The 16,390-nt window shown below is 38.9% G+C and overlaps 1 long non-coding RNA gene across 1 annotated transcript; it reads left to right on the forward strand.

The window, feature by feature from the left end:
* The first annotated feature begins 11,282 nt into the window (after positions 1-11,282).
* Positions 11,283-15,779, forward strand: LOC144340450 (uncharacterized). The gene is made up of 2 exons (XR_013416558.1): positions 11,283-13,969; positions 14,637-15,779. It is a non-coding gene; the product is annotated as an uncharacterized LOC144340450 (long non-coding RNA).
* The last annotated feature ends 611 nt before the right edge of the window (positions 15,780-16,390 follow it).

A 16,390-nucleotide genomic window follows, 5' to 3' on the forward strand; every position in this document is an offset into this window, starting at 1 on the left:
GCCAGAACCTTGCTACTTAGATTATTGTCCAAGAACCAATAGTATTGACATCTCCTGGGAGTTGGTTAAAGATGTGGAATTTTAGGGCCCACTCTAGACCTACCAAACCAGAATCTGCATTTTAAGATCTCCCTACATGATTCATGTGCGTATTCAGGTTTGAGAAGCAATGGATTACAGAATGTTAGAGAATTCCGTGATTCCTCTCTGAAGATGGAGAAAAGACCTATTTATGAATACTGGTGATGGAACATCTTCACTAAAACATCCAGCCTGTCACCTTTTGCCTTATGCTGAAGCTCACCTGGTATCAAACATTCCCCACCCCTACCCCAACACACAGAGTTTTAAACAGCTTTTAAAAAAATTACCTCAACGTTGAATAAACAATCAAAAACCAACAGATATATGAGGAAAGTATCATGAAGGTCAGAATCCAAGAAAAAAGAACAGGGAAAACAGAAAATATAGAGAACCAAAGAAAACAAACAAAAATCTCTATGAGCCTCAAAGAGTAGCTGGCTAGGGCTAATGGCTCATGCCTAGTAATCCCAGCACTTTGGGAGGCCAGGGTGGGATAATCGCTTGAGGCCAGGAATTTAAAACCAGTCTAGGTGACATAGAAATACCCTGTCTTCATTTAAAAAAAAAAAAAAAAAAAAAAAAAAAAGGTGCTGGGCGTAGTGGCTCACACCTGTAATCCCAGCACTTTGGGAGGCCAGGGTGGGAGAATCGCTTGAGGCCAGGAATTTAAAACCAGTCTAGGTGACATAGAAATACCCTGTCTTCATTAAAAAAAAAAAAAAAAAAAAAAAAAAAAAAGTGCTGGGCGTAGTGGCTCACACCTGTAATCCCAGCACTTTGGGACACCAAGGTGGGTGGATCACCTGAGATCAGGAGTTCGAGACCAGCCTGGTCAAAATGGCAAAATCTCATATCTAATAAAAATACAAAAAAATTAGCTTGGCATGGTGGCAGGCACCTGTAATCCCAACTACTTAGCAGGCACCTGTAATCCCAACTACTTAGGAGAATTGCTTGAACCAGGGAGGCAGAGGTTGCAGTGAGCAGAGAGAGTGCCACTGCACTCCAGCCTGGGCAACAAAGGAAGACTCCATCTCAAAAAAAAAAAAAAGATGGGGAGGCCAGGCTCTGTGGCTCAAACCTGTAATCCCAGCACTTTGGGAGGCCGAGGTGAGTGGCTCAGTTGAGCCCAGGAGTTCAAGATCAGCATGGGCAACATAGAGAAACCTCGTCTCTACAAAGAAAAAAAAAAAATAGCCAGGTGTGGTGGCATGTGCCTGTGGTCCCAGCTAGTTGGGAGGCTGAGGCGGGAGGATTGCTTCAGTCCAGGAGGTTGAGGCTGCAGTGAGCCAAGGTTGCACCACTGCACTCTGGCCTGGGTGACAGAGACCTCCTCTTAAAGAAATAAAGACAGCAAGGGGAGGGGAGAGAGAGAGAGAAAGGGAAGAAAGCAGGAAGAAAGGACAGAAAAGGAGTCAGAAAAGAGCAAATCTTGAATATTAAAAATGTGAAAAAATTTTAAAGTCTGTAATGGAAGAGTTAGAAGGTGAGGTTTAACAAGTCTCCCAGAGAGAAAAGGAGATGGAAAATAGGACAGAAAAGAGAATAAAAAAGAGAATTTGAAGATGAATTTAAGAAGCTCAACATTCCATTTACAGTAGTTCTAGAAAGAGATGAGAATTTTTCCCAGAAATGAAGGTGGTGAGTTTCCAGAATGAAAGCATCCCCCAGTGCTCTGGTACAATAAATGCAAAAATATCTAAACCAAGAACACTAGTGATAGAAAAGGAAAGAATCCAAAAAGTTTTTGGAGAGAGAAAGCAGGTCAGATACAAAGAACTAGGAATCAGAATGGTATCAAGAAGCTATAAGGCAATTAAAAAAACTCTTTCAAATGCTGAGAAACAATGTTTTCAATAGAAAAGTATATGCCCAGCCAAAATATCAAGTGTGAGAATAGTATAGACATTTTCAAACATTCAAGATTTCACATTTATCTATGCTTTCTCAGGAAATAACTGCATGACATTTTTCACAAAAAATGAGGTAGAAAAAAAAAACAAGAAAAGTAAAATACATGGGATCCAGGAAATGGCTTTGGATCTGAGTCCCTGCCGAAATCTCATGTCAAATTGTAATCTCCAGTGTTGGAGGTGGGGCCTGGGTGGGAGGTGATTGGACCATGGGGACAGATTTTCTGCTTCCCCTTGTTACTATCATCACAATAATGAGTTCTCATGAGATCTGGTTGTTTAAAAATGTGTGGCTCCTGCTTCCACCCTTCCTCCTGCTCCAGCCGTATATAGTGTGGGCTTCCCCTTTGCCTTCCTCCAGGATTGTAAGTTTCCTGAGGCCTCCCCAGAAGCAGGTGCCACCATGTTTCCTGTATAGCCTACAGAACTGTGAGCCAATTAAACCTCATATGTATACACACACACACACACACACACACACATATATATAAAATTAACCAGTTTCAGGTATTTCTTTATAGCAATGTGAGAATGGACTAATACAGGATTCAGTATAAGAAAGAAGCAAAAGATATCCCCAGGATTATGGATTATGATGAAGGGAAATTCAAGGAAGAGAATTGTGTGGCAGGTCTAAAGTGAAGCCATTGGAGTAAGAAGACAAAGGACTCCAGAAACAATCGGAATGGATAGATTAACACATACATTTGACCATATGAGAGGAAGTTTTTCAATATTGATGAAGAGTTTCTGGATGGATTTAATAATGTATACATAGAAAATAAAAATTTTAAATCAGAGAATTACTAATTCCAAGAAAGATAACTCATATTGTTTTAGTCTGTTCTCATGCTGCTGTGAAGAACTGCCCAAGACTGGATAATTTATAAAGGAAAGAGGTTTAATTGACTCACAGTTCAGCATGGCTGGGGAGGCCTCAGGAAACTTGCAATCATGGCAGAAGGGGAAGCAAACACATCCTTCTTCACATGGCAGCAGCAATAAGTAGAATGGACAAAAGGGGCAAAAGCCCCATATAAAACCATCAGGTACCATGATAACTCACTCACTATCACAAGAACAGCATGAGGGTAACTACCCGATGATTCAGTTACCTCCCACTGGGTCCCTCCCATGACACATGGGGATTATGAGAACTACATGATTAGATTTGAGTGGGGGCACAGCCAGACCATATCACACATGAAAAAGAAATATAGACTGGGTGCAGTGGCTCATGCTGTAATCTCAGCACTTTGTGAGGCCGAGGTGGAAGGATCACTTGAGGCCAGGAGTTTGAAACCAGACTGGGCACCATAGCAAGACCCTATCTCTAATTTTCTTTTTTTTGTTTTTAATTAGCCAGGCCTGGTAGTGCATGCCTGCAGTCTCAGTTTTCTCAGGAGGCTGAGGTGGGAGGATCACTTGAGTCAAGAGTTCAAGGTTACAGTGAGCCAATCTTGTAAGCAGATCCTTCAAGGATGGTAACCAGACCAGGCACATAGTTGGCATCTGGAGACTTGGATTGTAGGCATGTTCTCCACCACTCTAACCGATAAGAGTGACTCCACTGCGAGAGGATTCATGAAAGCCTGGGCCTGGTTTCCTCTGGACTTCACTCCCTGTGTATTTTCCCTTTACTGATTTTGCTCTGTATCCTTTCAGTGTGTCACAGTCATGAGTACAGCTGTACACTGAGTCCAGTGATTCCTTCTAGAAAATCACTGGACTTGGGGGCAATCTTGGGGACCCCAACACACATATTTTAATCCAAATATCTCATTAAAATAATAAGGTTGAGTGCAGTGGCTCATGCCTGTAATCCTAGTGCTTTGGATTGCACTGAGCCTAGGAGTTCGAGACCAACCTGGGCAACATGGTGAAACCTTGTCTCTGCAAAAAAAATACAAAAATTAGGCAGGCATGGTGGCATCCACCTGCAGTCCCAGCTACTTGGGAGGCTAAAGTGGGAGGATCGATTGAGTCCAGGAGGTTGAGGCTACAGTGAGCCATGATGGCACCACTGCACTCCAGCTTGGGTGACAGAGTTAGGCCTTGTCTCAGATAAAATAAAACCCTAAATAAAATAAATAAATAAAACATCAAATAGTGTAGTTACAGGATGTGTGCTTGCAAGTAAAAAAAAAATAATTCAACTGATCTAATTTTTTTTTGAAAGGTGGGGTCAAGGCTGGGCTCAGTGGCCCACTCCTGTAATCCCAGCACTTTGGGAGGCTGAGGCAGGCAGATCTTTTGAGGTCAGGAGTTCGAGACCAGCCTGGCCAGCATGGCAAAACGCCATCTCTACTAAAAATACAAAACATTAGAAGGGCATAGTAGTGGGTGCCTGTAATTCCAGCTATTCGAGAGGCTCAGACATGAGAATTGCATGAACCCAGGAGGCAAGGTTGCAGTGAACCAAAATCACGCCACTGCACTCCAACCTCGGTGACAGTGCAAGACTCTAAGAAAAAAAATTTTTTTTAATTAATTCAACCTTTTTGTGCCTCAAGCACAAAAAGAATTTATTGGAAATTCTAGGGTTTAAGGAGGGCTCACAGAATTGACAGAAGACTGGAGGAGGAAGCTAGAAAGCAAATTTTATCCAGCCTGATCATTGCCACTACTGCCTGTAAGTAGTATCTTAAATTTTCTCCTGTTAGTTGTATTGAAAATATGATTTATTTTTGCATATTCATTTTGTATTTAGCCACGTTGCTAACCTTTATTGTTTCTGATAATTTGGCAAGTTAAGAGTTTTCTCTATAGAATTATATATCTGTGAATAATAGTTTCAGTCCTCTCTTTCAAACATTAGACCTTTAATTTCTTTTTCCCCCCAGCTTTACTGAGACATGAGAAGTAAAAATTGTACATATTTAAGGTATACAATATGGTGTTTTGATATTTGTATACATTGTGAAATGATTACCACAAGCCTGTCTCGGGCTTATTTCACTTAGCATAATGTCCTCCACATTTGTTCTATCTAGTCAAGTCCAGTGCTGAAGTTCCCACAAAAGTGGCAGCAGAGAAGTTCTTGCAAGGGACTGACCAAACCATCCTGACATGGAGAGAGTAGGGATTCCAAAGAAAGAAGCATTAAATGCCAAAATGATCAGTCTAAAGCACTAATCAGGGGAACTTACGTGCAGAGTGCATCAGCAGTCCTCATGATGGACAGTGAGAAAAAAGATGTTCTACCTAGGTATGTCAACAAAGAGGTTGGGTTATAAAGCTTATATGGGGGTTTAAGGAGTTTAGCTCAGGGCCAAGGCTATTTTCTACATATTTAGCAATTTGTTGATGTTTCAGTGTTTTGGACAACAACCTAAACAAATATATCAGTTCATGGAGACGTTCAAGGTCCCAGCTTGGGTTCAAGCCCGTACGAGAAAATATGCAGCTGGCCAGGCCATAGAATGGTCAAGGCACTCTGTCTCTGAGTCAGAACAAAGAAAGAAAGGGGAAACTGGGGACCCTACAAGGTTCATCCATGTTGTCACAAATGACAGCATTTCCTTCTTTAAATTTTTTTAGAGACAATGTCTTACTATGTTGCCCAGGCTGGATTCATCTCCTAGGCTCAAGTGATCCTCCCACCTCAGCCTCTCAAGTAATTAAGACTACGGGTGTGAGCCACAACACCTGGCTATTTTTTTTTTAATTTTTTGTACAGATGAGGTCTCACTAGGTTGCCAAGACTGAACTCAAACTCCTGAGCTCAAGCAGTCCTCCCACTTCAGCTTCCCAAACTGCTGGGATTACAGGCATGAGCCACCACCATTCCTGGTGGATTTCCTTCTGTTTAAGGCTGAATAATATTTCACTGTGTGTGTTTATCACATTTTCTTTGTCCATTTATCCATTGATGGAAACTTTGATTTCAAATCTTGGCTATTGTCAGTAGTGTGGCAGTGAATAGTGGAGTGCAGATATATCTTTGACTATGTCCTTTTGTTTCACTTTGAAGAACTTTCCTTAGCATTTGTAAGGCAGGTCTAGTGGTGATGAACTCCCTCAGCTTTTGTTTGTCTGGGAAAGTCTTTATATCTCCTTGATTTGTGAAGAATAGCTTTGCTGGAGTTGGCAGTTTTTATTGTTGTTGTTTTCTTTCAGCACTTTGAATATATCATCTTAGTCTTTCCTAGCCTACAGGGTTTCTGCTGGGAAATTCACTCATAGTGTTATGGAGTTTCTTTGGATGTGACAAGTCTTTTTCTTTTGCTCCTTTCAAAATTCTCTCTTTGGGAATTGGAGTACAATGTGTCTTGGTAAAAATCTCTTTAACTATTTGGGTTTTGGGGGGAATTAATGGACCTGGATGTTCGTTTCCTTCTCCAGATTTGGGAAGCTCTCTCTCATTATTTCTTGAAATATTATTTCTGTCCCTTTATCTTTCTCTTCTTCTGGGAATCCCATAATACATACATTGGTTCACTGGATGGTATCCCACAAGTCCCATGGGCTTTCTTCATTCTTTTCCACTATTTTTTCTTTTTGTTTCCCTGGCTAAATAATTTCAGATGCCTGTTTTTGAGCTCACAGGTTTTTTTCTTCTGTTTGATGGAATCTGCTATTGAAGGTGTCTATGGAATTTTTTCAGTTCAGTCATTGTGTGTTTCAGCTCCAGAATTTGTTTGGTTCTTTTTATGGTTTCTATCTCTGTTGAACATCTCACTCATTTTCTTTATGTCTTGTTTTCCTGATTTTGCTTAGTTGTCTGTGTTCTCTTGTAGCTCACTGATCTACTTTAAAATTATTATTTTTAATTTCTTGTCAGGCAGTTCATAGATCTGTTTCTTTAGAGTTAGTTACTGTGCTTTATTTTGTTCCTTCGGTGGTGGTGTCATGTTTTCCTGATTATTCTTGATCCTCATTGCCTTGTGTTGATGTCTGTGTATTTGAAAAAGTAGTCGTCTCTTCCAGTCTTTGCACACTGGCTTCAGCAAGGAAAGCCCTTCACCAGTCAGCTTATCCAGAGATTCTGGGCAGGCCAGCTGGTGGGGTCTATGAGAAGGCTTATTGCTGGAGTCCCTGGACAGCATGGCCTAGTGTCTGAATCAGTGGGCAGGCAGGCCTGGTGCCTGGATCTAAAGGGACCAGCCAGAGACTGGGGTCCACTGGATGTATATTGTATCATTTCTCTCTCTCTCTGTCTCTGTCTGTGTCTTTGTCTCTGTCTCCACCACCCCACTCCAACTTTTAGCACAGTTTTGGATAGAAAAAGTGATAGTATAAATCTTTATCTTGTTATTTATTTTATTTATTTATTTATTTGAGACAGCATCTTGCTCTGCCACCCAGGCTGGAGTGCACTGGTGTGATCACAGCTCATTGCAGCCTTGAACTCCTGGGCTCAAGCAATCCTCCCACCTCAGCGACCTGAGTAGCTGGGACTACAAGTGCATGCCACCACACCTGCCTAAATTTGTGTATTTTTTGTAGAGACAGGGTCTCACTATGTTGCCCAGTCTGGTTTTGAACTCCTGGGCTCAAGCAATCCTCCTGCCTCAGCTTCCCACCATGCCCAGCCCTGATTACATAGTTAAGAGGAATGCTTCTGACATTTCCCTATCAAGAATGATGTTTTCTATAAAGGTATGTTAGATACTCTTTAATAAATTAAGGAAAATCGTTTCTACTTTTAATTGTTTTATCATCACAAAATGCTTTCTCTGCATCTATTGAGATAATAATTGGTTTTCTCCTTGTGATATTGTGAAGTATATATTTGGTCTTTATTCTTGTTTCCTGACATACAGCCCCTAAAACCCTTGAAATCTCTGGAGGGGATTTCATGATAAGGGGGTTATAATCATAATTGATAAGGGGATGCTTTGTATGCTAGTGAGATGACTAGTGGCTGTCAGCTCATAGGTAGCTTCAGAATGGGAGCTGGTCACAGGAAAGACCAAGGAATTATTAGAGAATTGGGATATTTAGCCCACCTCCCAACATCCGAGGAGGGGAGAGAAGCTGAAGCTCAAGTTGATCACCAATGGCTAATGATTTAATCAGTCATGTGTATGTAATGAAGCTTCCATAAAAACCCAAGAGGACTGGGTTTAGAGAGCTTCCAGATAGGATTCCTGGAAATTGGCAGGCCTGGAGAGAGCATGGAAGCTCCATGCTCCTTCTCTCATACCTCATCCTATGCATCTCTTTCATCTGGCTGTTATCTATATCCTTTGTAATATCTTTTGTAATAAATGGATAAATGTAAGTAAAGTGTTTCCCTGAGCTGAGTGAGCTGTTCTAGCAAATTAATCAAACCCTAGGAGGGAGTCATGGGAACCCTCAATTTACAGCCAATTGGTCAGAAACTCAGGTTGCACAGTGTAAGCACAATCTATGCTTGTAACTTGCATCCAAAGGAGAGGAGTCTTGTAGGACTGATCTCTCAACCTATGGGTAGAGAACTCCAGGTAGATAATGTCAGAATCAAATAGAACTAAAAGACACTCAGATGTTATCTGCTGCAGAACTGATTGCTTGCTTGATGTGTGGGTATAAACCCCCGCACATCTGGAGTCACAGAAGTGTTCTGTGTTGTAAGGATATAGTAGGAGAAACTGAGTTTGTTTTTTTCCATATCAAGTACTCCTTTAATCTGTAATGTGAAGAATTGTTTCTCTAATATTAAACCATTCTCTTAGCAATGGAAAATTCTGCTTACAAAAAATATATAATATATATTAAACCATTCTTGCATCCCTGGATTAGCCTGACTTTGTCATTATATATTACCTTTTTAAAATATCTCACTGATTTGGTTTGCTAATACTTTAATATTTTTACATATAGGCTCCAGAGTGAGATTGTCTTTTACCTCATAAGTGAGTTGGGCTTATTTTCTCTTTTTCTATTTTCTGTAAGAGTTTTTATAAGATTGGAATAAACTGTTTCTTAAAAAGTTGGTAGAATTCACTGTCTTACTGCGTTTCTGCTGCTGTAACAAAATACCTGACACTGGATAATTTACGAAGAAAAGAAATTTATTTTCTCACAGTTCTGAAAGCTGGAAAGTCCAAGATCAAGGTGCCAGCAGGTTTGGTGTCTGATGAGGACCTAGTCTCTGCTTTCAAGTTAGCGCCTTGTTGTTGCCTCCTTCAGGGGATGAACACTATGTCCTCACATGGCAGAAGAGATGAAAGGGCAAAAGGAACTGACTAGTTCTTTGGGCCCTTTTATAAAGTCACTAATCTCATTCATGAGGACTCCACTTCATGAATTAATCATTAGCTAAAGGGGTTACCTCTTTGTTTTATTATCCTCCCTGTTTTGACACAGACGAATTACCTACCTCTTAATACTATTATATTGGTGAGACTGCTTCAACATGAAACAACATGAGTTTTAGGGGACATTCGGATCATATAAATTATGTAATCTTGATGGCTTCATTGTAAGAAAATTCTTACTAACTTCAATTTCTTTACTCGTCATAGGACTTATTTCTTCTTGAAGTATGTTTTCCTAAGATTTTGTTCATCTAAGTTTTAAAAACTTTTTTTTTTTTCATCTATGGTTCATCTGTAGTTATGCCCCCTCTGCATTACTAATATTTTTTTCTCCCTCTCTCTTCTCCCCTCCCCCTGCCCCCTGTAGTTTGTCAATTTTATTAGTTTCTTCCCTATATAACAAGCTTTTGGTATTGATCCCCTCTATCGTACTTTTTAAAATTATTTTTTAAAATACCATTTTATTTTGTTTTTATAGATAGTATCTCACTGTGTTATCCAGACTGGACTCAAATTTCTGGGCTCCAATGATCCTCTTGCCTCAGCCTCCCAAGTAGTCAGGACTACAGGTATACACTACTGTGCCTGGCTATTGTATGTTCTTGATTGTTGCTTTAATAATTTTTATATGCTTCCTTTTACTTTCTTTGAGTTCATTCTTTATTTTCTACTGTCATCAGTTGGGTGCTTAATTATGTCATTTTCAGGATTTAATTTCCAATATAAGCATACAAGACTATTTAAGTTTACCTTGAATTACCACTACTATTTTGTTTCCCAAGTGCTGATACTTAGTATTTTTAATATTGTTCACTTCTAAATAATTTTTACACTTTTATTACAGTTTCATCTTGGACTCAAGTATTGTTTCAGGAGTATGTTAAATTAAATTTTGAGATAATTATAGATTCACATGCAACTGTAAGAAATAATAGAAAGAGATCCTATGTACACTTTACCCAGTTTCTCCCAATTTGTAAAATTTCTCCTAATTGTAAAACTATAGAAAATATCACAATCAAGATATTGACATTAATGAGAAATCAGCTGTTAGTTTTACCAAGGATCCGTTATATGTGATGAATTACTTCTCTGTCACTGCTTTCAAGATTCCCTTTGTCCTTTGCTTTCAACAGTTTGACTATAATGTGTCTAGGGGCAAATCTTTTTGAGTTTATCTTATTTTGAGTTTGCTGAACTTCTTAAATGTGTCATGTTTTTCACAAATTTGGGGAGTTTGGGCCTTTTTTTTTTCCAGTATTATTTTTAGGTCACTCTCCTGTGCTTCTTTGATTTCCTTTATATGTATGATAGTACACTTCATGGTGTTTCACAGATCTCTGAAGTTCTGTTCATTTTCTTTATTCTTTTTCTCTCTGTTTTTCATATTGGGGCATCTCAATTGACCTTTCTTCCAGTTTGCTAATACTTCTTTCTGCTAGCTTGAATCTACTATTGAGCTCTTCTAGTGAATTTTTCATTTCAGTTATTGTACTTTTCAGCTCTGGAATTTCTGCTTGGTCCTCGTTTATAGTTTTATCTTTTTATCAATATTTTCTTTATAGTGAGACATTATTCTCATGCTCTTCTTTAGTTCTCTAGATACAGTTTTCTTTAATTAAACATCTTTATACTATCCTATTTAAAGTCTTTGTCTACTAAATCCAACATCAGGGCTTCCTGACAGTTTCTATTCATTGCTTCCCCTGACCCAGCCCTCACTGTGTATAGGTTATTTTTCCTGTTTCTTTGCATATCTCATACACTTTTATTTAAAACTGGATGTTTTAAATAATAAAATGTGACAACTCTGGAAATCAGATTCCCCCTCCTCCCCAGAATTTACTGTTGCAATTGCTCTTGCTTCTGTTTGTCTAGTTACTTTCCTAAATTAATTCTGTAAAGTCTGTGTTCTTTATAACGTTTGGCCACTATAGCCTCTGCTTGTTTAGCTTAGTGATCAGGTAATAAATGGACAGATATTTTCTTAAATGCTTTGAATTGATAAGTCTCCCAGCCTTTGCCAAAGGTCTCTGTGTGTGTTGGGATATATCCATAAAGCTCTACCACACACTAGACAATTCTGCTTTAGTCTTTACTTCTGCTTGTGCAGAACCTCAAGGTCTGCCAGTGGTTAGAGATTAAGGTCTTCTCAAACCTTTCCTGGGTACACATAGTTCTGGGCAGGAATACAGCCTGTACATGCGTGTGGTCACCTGTATATGCATGTGGTTGTCTACATTTCCAGGAATCTGATTAAGTTTTCCAAACACACTTATAAATTTCTTAATCCAGCTGGGCCCAGTGGCTCATGCTTGTAATCTCAGCACTTTGGGAAGCCAAGGTGGGCAGATAATTTGAGGCCAGGAGTTCGAGATCAGCCTGGTCAACATAGCGAAACCCTGTCTCTACTAAAAATACAGTAATTAGCTGAGTATGGTGGTGCATGCCTGTAATCCCAGCTACTCAGGAGGCTGAGGCAGGAGAATCACTTGAACTCAGGAGGCAGAGGTTTGCAGTGAGCAGAGATCGTGCCACTGCACTCTAGCCTGGGCAACAGAGCAAGACTCCATCTCAAAAAAAAAAATCTTATTCCTCAGTTTTTCCTTATAATCTTTTCTTCCCGCAACTGTTATCACCTCAGGCACCCGAGATGTTAAACAGTTGCCACTAATCGTTTTCAATAAATACTCCAAAGAAAAGGCTGTTCACAGTGAATTAACCCTGAGTCAGTTCCAATAAAGACCAACCCTGAGAGCCCCTGTGGTTTCTGGGAAACTGCCAGACAAGTCAAAGATTAACTCACGGAAGATGAGCATTTAGGGGAACTCCAAGCCCATTCTGCCCCCTTCAGTGACTGCTAGGTTGCTGATTTTCAGGATTACCATGATTGAAGATTGTTGGTTTCCAAGGCTACTGTGGAACTGCAGAAAGAGGGATGGCAATAGGACAAGTTAAAATGCCATCAAGCTTGCTCTTCTTATGAGATTTAGCCATTTGTATGTGTGTGTGTGTGTGAGAGAGAGAGAGAGAGAGAAAATACTCCTCAGACTTTTGTGAGCCTTTGGTTAATTTTCAGAGTTCTAAAAATACTGATTTTAATAATTTTTTTGCCAGTGCTCTCATTGCTTTTCTGGAGAAATCAGTTTTTGGCAATCCCTACTCCACCATTCTAAATGCAGCTCCAATCTTATTGACATTAATGCAGTCAAGATACAGAACAATTCCATCACCACAAGGATCTCTTCTTGTGTTGTTCTTTTACAGCCACTTGCATTTCCTTCCTATAACTGTCTTAAGCCCTGGCAACCACTAATCTGTTCTCTATTTCTATAATTTTGTTATTTCAAGAATTGTGTAAATGGAACCTTGCAATATATAACCTTTTGGGATTTTTTTTCACTCAGCATCATTCCCTGGAGGTTTATCCAGATTATTGCCTTTATCAATAATTTGTTACTATTGCTAAGGAATAATCCATAATATGGATGTACCACTCTTTATTCACCCACTGAAGAACATCTGAGTTGTTTCTAGTTTAAGGATTTACAGATAAAGCTGCTATGAATATTCATATACAAGTTACTAGGTGAATATAAGTCTTTATTTCTCTGAGATAGATGCCTAGGGGTGTAATTGTTGAGTCATATTTCATTTAGTTTGTTTTTTTTTTTTAAGAAACTGCCAATCTGTTTTTCAATTCAGCTCTACTATTTTACATTCCCACCAGCAATGTATGAATGATTTGGTTTCTCTGCATACTTGCCAGCATTTGATGTTGTCAAAATTTTTTATTTTAACTAGAGAGAGTATATGCTGATATTTTATTGTGGCTTTAATTTGCATTTCCCTAATGGCTAATGATATTAAACATCTTTATATGTGCTCATTTGGCATCTAATTGGATTATTTTTTACTGTTGAGTTTTGAGAGTTCTTTTGAGAGTGTATTCTGGATACTAGTCCTTTGTTGGATATATGGTTTTCTTCAGTTTTTAGCCTTTCTTTTTATCTTGTCAACAGGGTTTCTGAGAGAGCAACAGTTTTTTTTATTTTTGTAGAGTCCAATTTATCGATCTCTCCTTTTATGAATTACGTTTTGGTGTCAAATCTAATAAATCGTTGCTAGTGCTAGGTCTCAAATATTTTCTCCAATTTTTTTTCCTAAGTTTTGTAGTTTTATGCTTTACACTTAAGTCTGTGATCTATTTTGAGTTAATATTTGTAGAAAGTATGAGACTTACTTCAAAGTTCATGGATTTTTGTTTGTTTGTTTTGCATATGGATCTTCAACTACTCCAGTGCCATATGTTGGAAAGGCTATCTTTTTGTCATTGAATTGCTTTTGCACCTTTGTCAAAAATCAGTTAGACATTTTTGTGTAGGTCTATTTCTGAGTTCTCTATCCTGTTATATTGATCTGTATCTCTCCCTCTTCCAGTACCACACAGTCATGATAGGTGTAGCTCTATAAAACTCTTGAAATTGGGAAGACTGGTTCCCTCACTTTATTCTTTTTTCCAAATTATTTTGGCTATTCTAGTTCCTTTGCCTTTTCACATAAATTTGGGAATCATTTTGTGTATTCTACATAAAACCTTGAGGGATTTTAGTAGAAATTTTATTAAGCTTATATATCACTCTGGGGAGTATTGACATTTTTAGGGGTGTGTTTTTAAATTTCTAAATACATGGAGAGTTTCTTCTTTCTTTTTTTTTTTGAGACAGAGTCTCCCTCTGTCACCCAGGCTGGAATGCAGTGGTGTGATCTTGGCTCACTGCACCCTCTACCTCCTGGATTCAAGTGATTCTCGTGTCTCAGCCTCCCACATAGCTGGGATTCCAGGTATACACCACCACACCTGGCTAATTTTTGTATTTTTAGTAGAGACAGGGTTTCACCATGTTGGCCAGGCTGGTCTTGAACTCCTGACCTCAGGTGATTTGCCCACCTCAGCCTCCCAAAGTGCTGGGATTACAGGTGTGAGCCAGCACAGACAGCCTTTTTCTTTATTATTAACATTTCATTTAATTATAGTACCATCAGAGAATGTTATTATTATAGCAGTTATTTGAAATTTGCTGACACTTTATGGACTAGTAGGTATTTAATTTTTATAAATGTTCCACATGTGCTTGAAAAGAATGAATATTCCCTAATTGTTAGATGAGGGGTTCTATTGTATTCTATTGTGTGATCAAAAACTAATCGTGCCAGCCTGGCCAACATAGCAAAACCCCGTCTCTACCAAAAAATACAAAAATTAGCTAAGCATGGTGGCACATGCCTGTAGTCCAGCTACTGGGAAGGCTGAGGTGGAAGAATCACTGGAACCCAGGAGGTAGAGGTTGCAGTGAGCCGAGATCGCACCATGGCACTCCAGCATAGGTGACAGAGTGAGACCCTGCCTCCAAAAACAACGCAAAACAAAACAAAACAAATTAATTGTGTTATTCAAATCTTTTTTATTTTTTTAACCAATTTTTTGCATACTTGTAAACCCCTGGCATATTTTTAAAATTATATAACAAACTTCTTCCTTCCTAATAATGTTTTTGTCTTAAAATCCATTTTCTCTAATGTTAATATAACTACCTCAGCTTTCTTTTGTTAGTATTTGTCTGAATTAGTCTTTTTCATCTTTTTACTTTCAACCTCTCTGTTGACTTATGTTTTAAGTGAGCCTATTGTACAGTATATTATTGGACTTTGTTTTTATTTCAAATTTAAGTATCTCTGTCCTAAAAGGCACTTTTAGGTCATCAACTTTATTGTAATTATGATATATTTGGCCTTATTTCCATCACCTTGCTTTGCGCTTTGTCCCCTTTTCACTATATTCCCCCCACCACACACATATACACATTTCTTGTCTCATTTTAGATTTTTGCCCTTCCTTCCTTCCTTTCTTCCTTCCTTCCTTCCTTCCTTCCTTTCCTCCCTCTCTCCCTGCCTCCTTTCCTCCTTCCCTCCTTCCCCCCTCCTTCGTCCTTTCTTTTCTTTCTTTTGTATGTATCTTCTCTCTATTGGTTTGGAAATTATACATTCTAATTTTATTATTTCGTGGTTACCATTAAAATTTCACCATGCATACTTTAAAATGTCTTGAGCTAATCAAATCAGTAAGTCTTCTGAACAACATAGTCTCCCTCTGAGGTTCTGAATCTTCAGATTCAATCAATTGCCGATTTAAAATATTTGAAAAAAATTTGGCCAGGTGCGGTGACTCATGCCTGTAATACCAGCACTTTGGGAGGCTGATCACCTGAGGTCAGGAGTTCAAGACTAGCCTGGCCAACATGATGAAACCCTGTTTCTACTAAAAATACAAAAAGTAGCCAGGCGTGGTGGCAGGCATCTGTAATCCCAGCTACTTGGGAGACTGAGGTACAAGAATCGTTTGAACCCAGGAGGCAGAGGTTGCAGTGAGCCAAGATCGTACCACTGCACTCCCGCCTGGGCGACAGAGTGAGACCCTGTTAAAAAAAAAGAAATTAGGCCTCAGTAAACCTGATATTTTTAAAAAGAAAAAAAGAAATTGTATAAACACTTTTACATACCAAATATAAATAGTATAAGTGGGGATGAAGAATTTTAAAATTCATTAAAATGTATAAATATATACCCAATGAGGAAAGAAATATGGGTAGAGGTGATAGTCTCTATTCTGTAATTGCTTATGGGGCTGTGGTTGATATGCATAAATTTTCCTCTCCATAATTTGTGTCATGTTCCCTTTGCCTTCACAAAAGAACTCAGTAAGTTGGAGTTTCTTACCAAACTCAGCTCATAAGAATTACATCCTTGGTAAATCTGTCCTTACAGGGATATAGCAGTCTTCCATTAACTTTTTCCATTGGATATGGTTGTTTAAGACCTCCTCTAGAATAGCAGACCTGAGTTCTATTAAGATTTTCCTATCCTGAGGTCAAGGCTACAGTGAGCCATGAAGGTGCCACTGCACTCCACCCTGGGTGAGAGAGTGAGACTCTATATCAAAATTTTAAAAAGATTTCCCCATCCCCATTTTGAAGCAGCAAACTTCTTTCCCACGATGATCAAGATTATTCAGGATCAGTCATCCCAGTCAACATTATGACCTTCTTTTTTTTTTTGCCTGTCGTATAAGAGCCCCAAATGACCAGCAGT

Source organism: Macaca mulatta, chromosome 4, assembly GCF_049350105.2.
Source record: "Macaca mulatta isolate MMU2019108-1 chromosome 4, T2T-MMU8v2.0, whole genome shotgun sequence".
In the NCBI taxonomy this organism is placed as follows: domain Eukaryota; kingdom Metazoa; phylum Chordata; class Mammalia; order Primates; family Cercopithecidae; genus Macaca; species Macaca mulatta.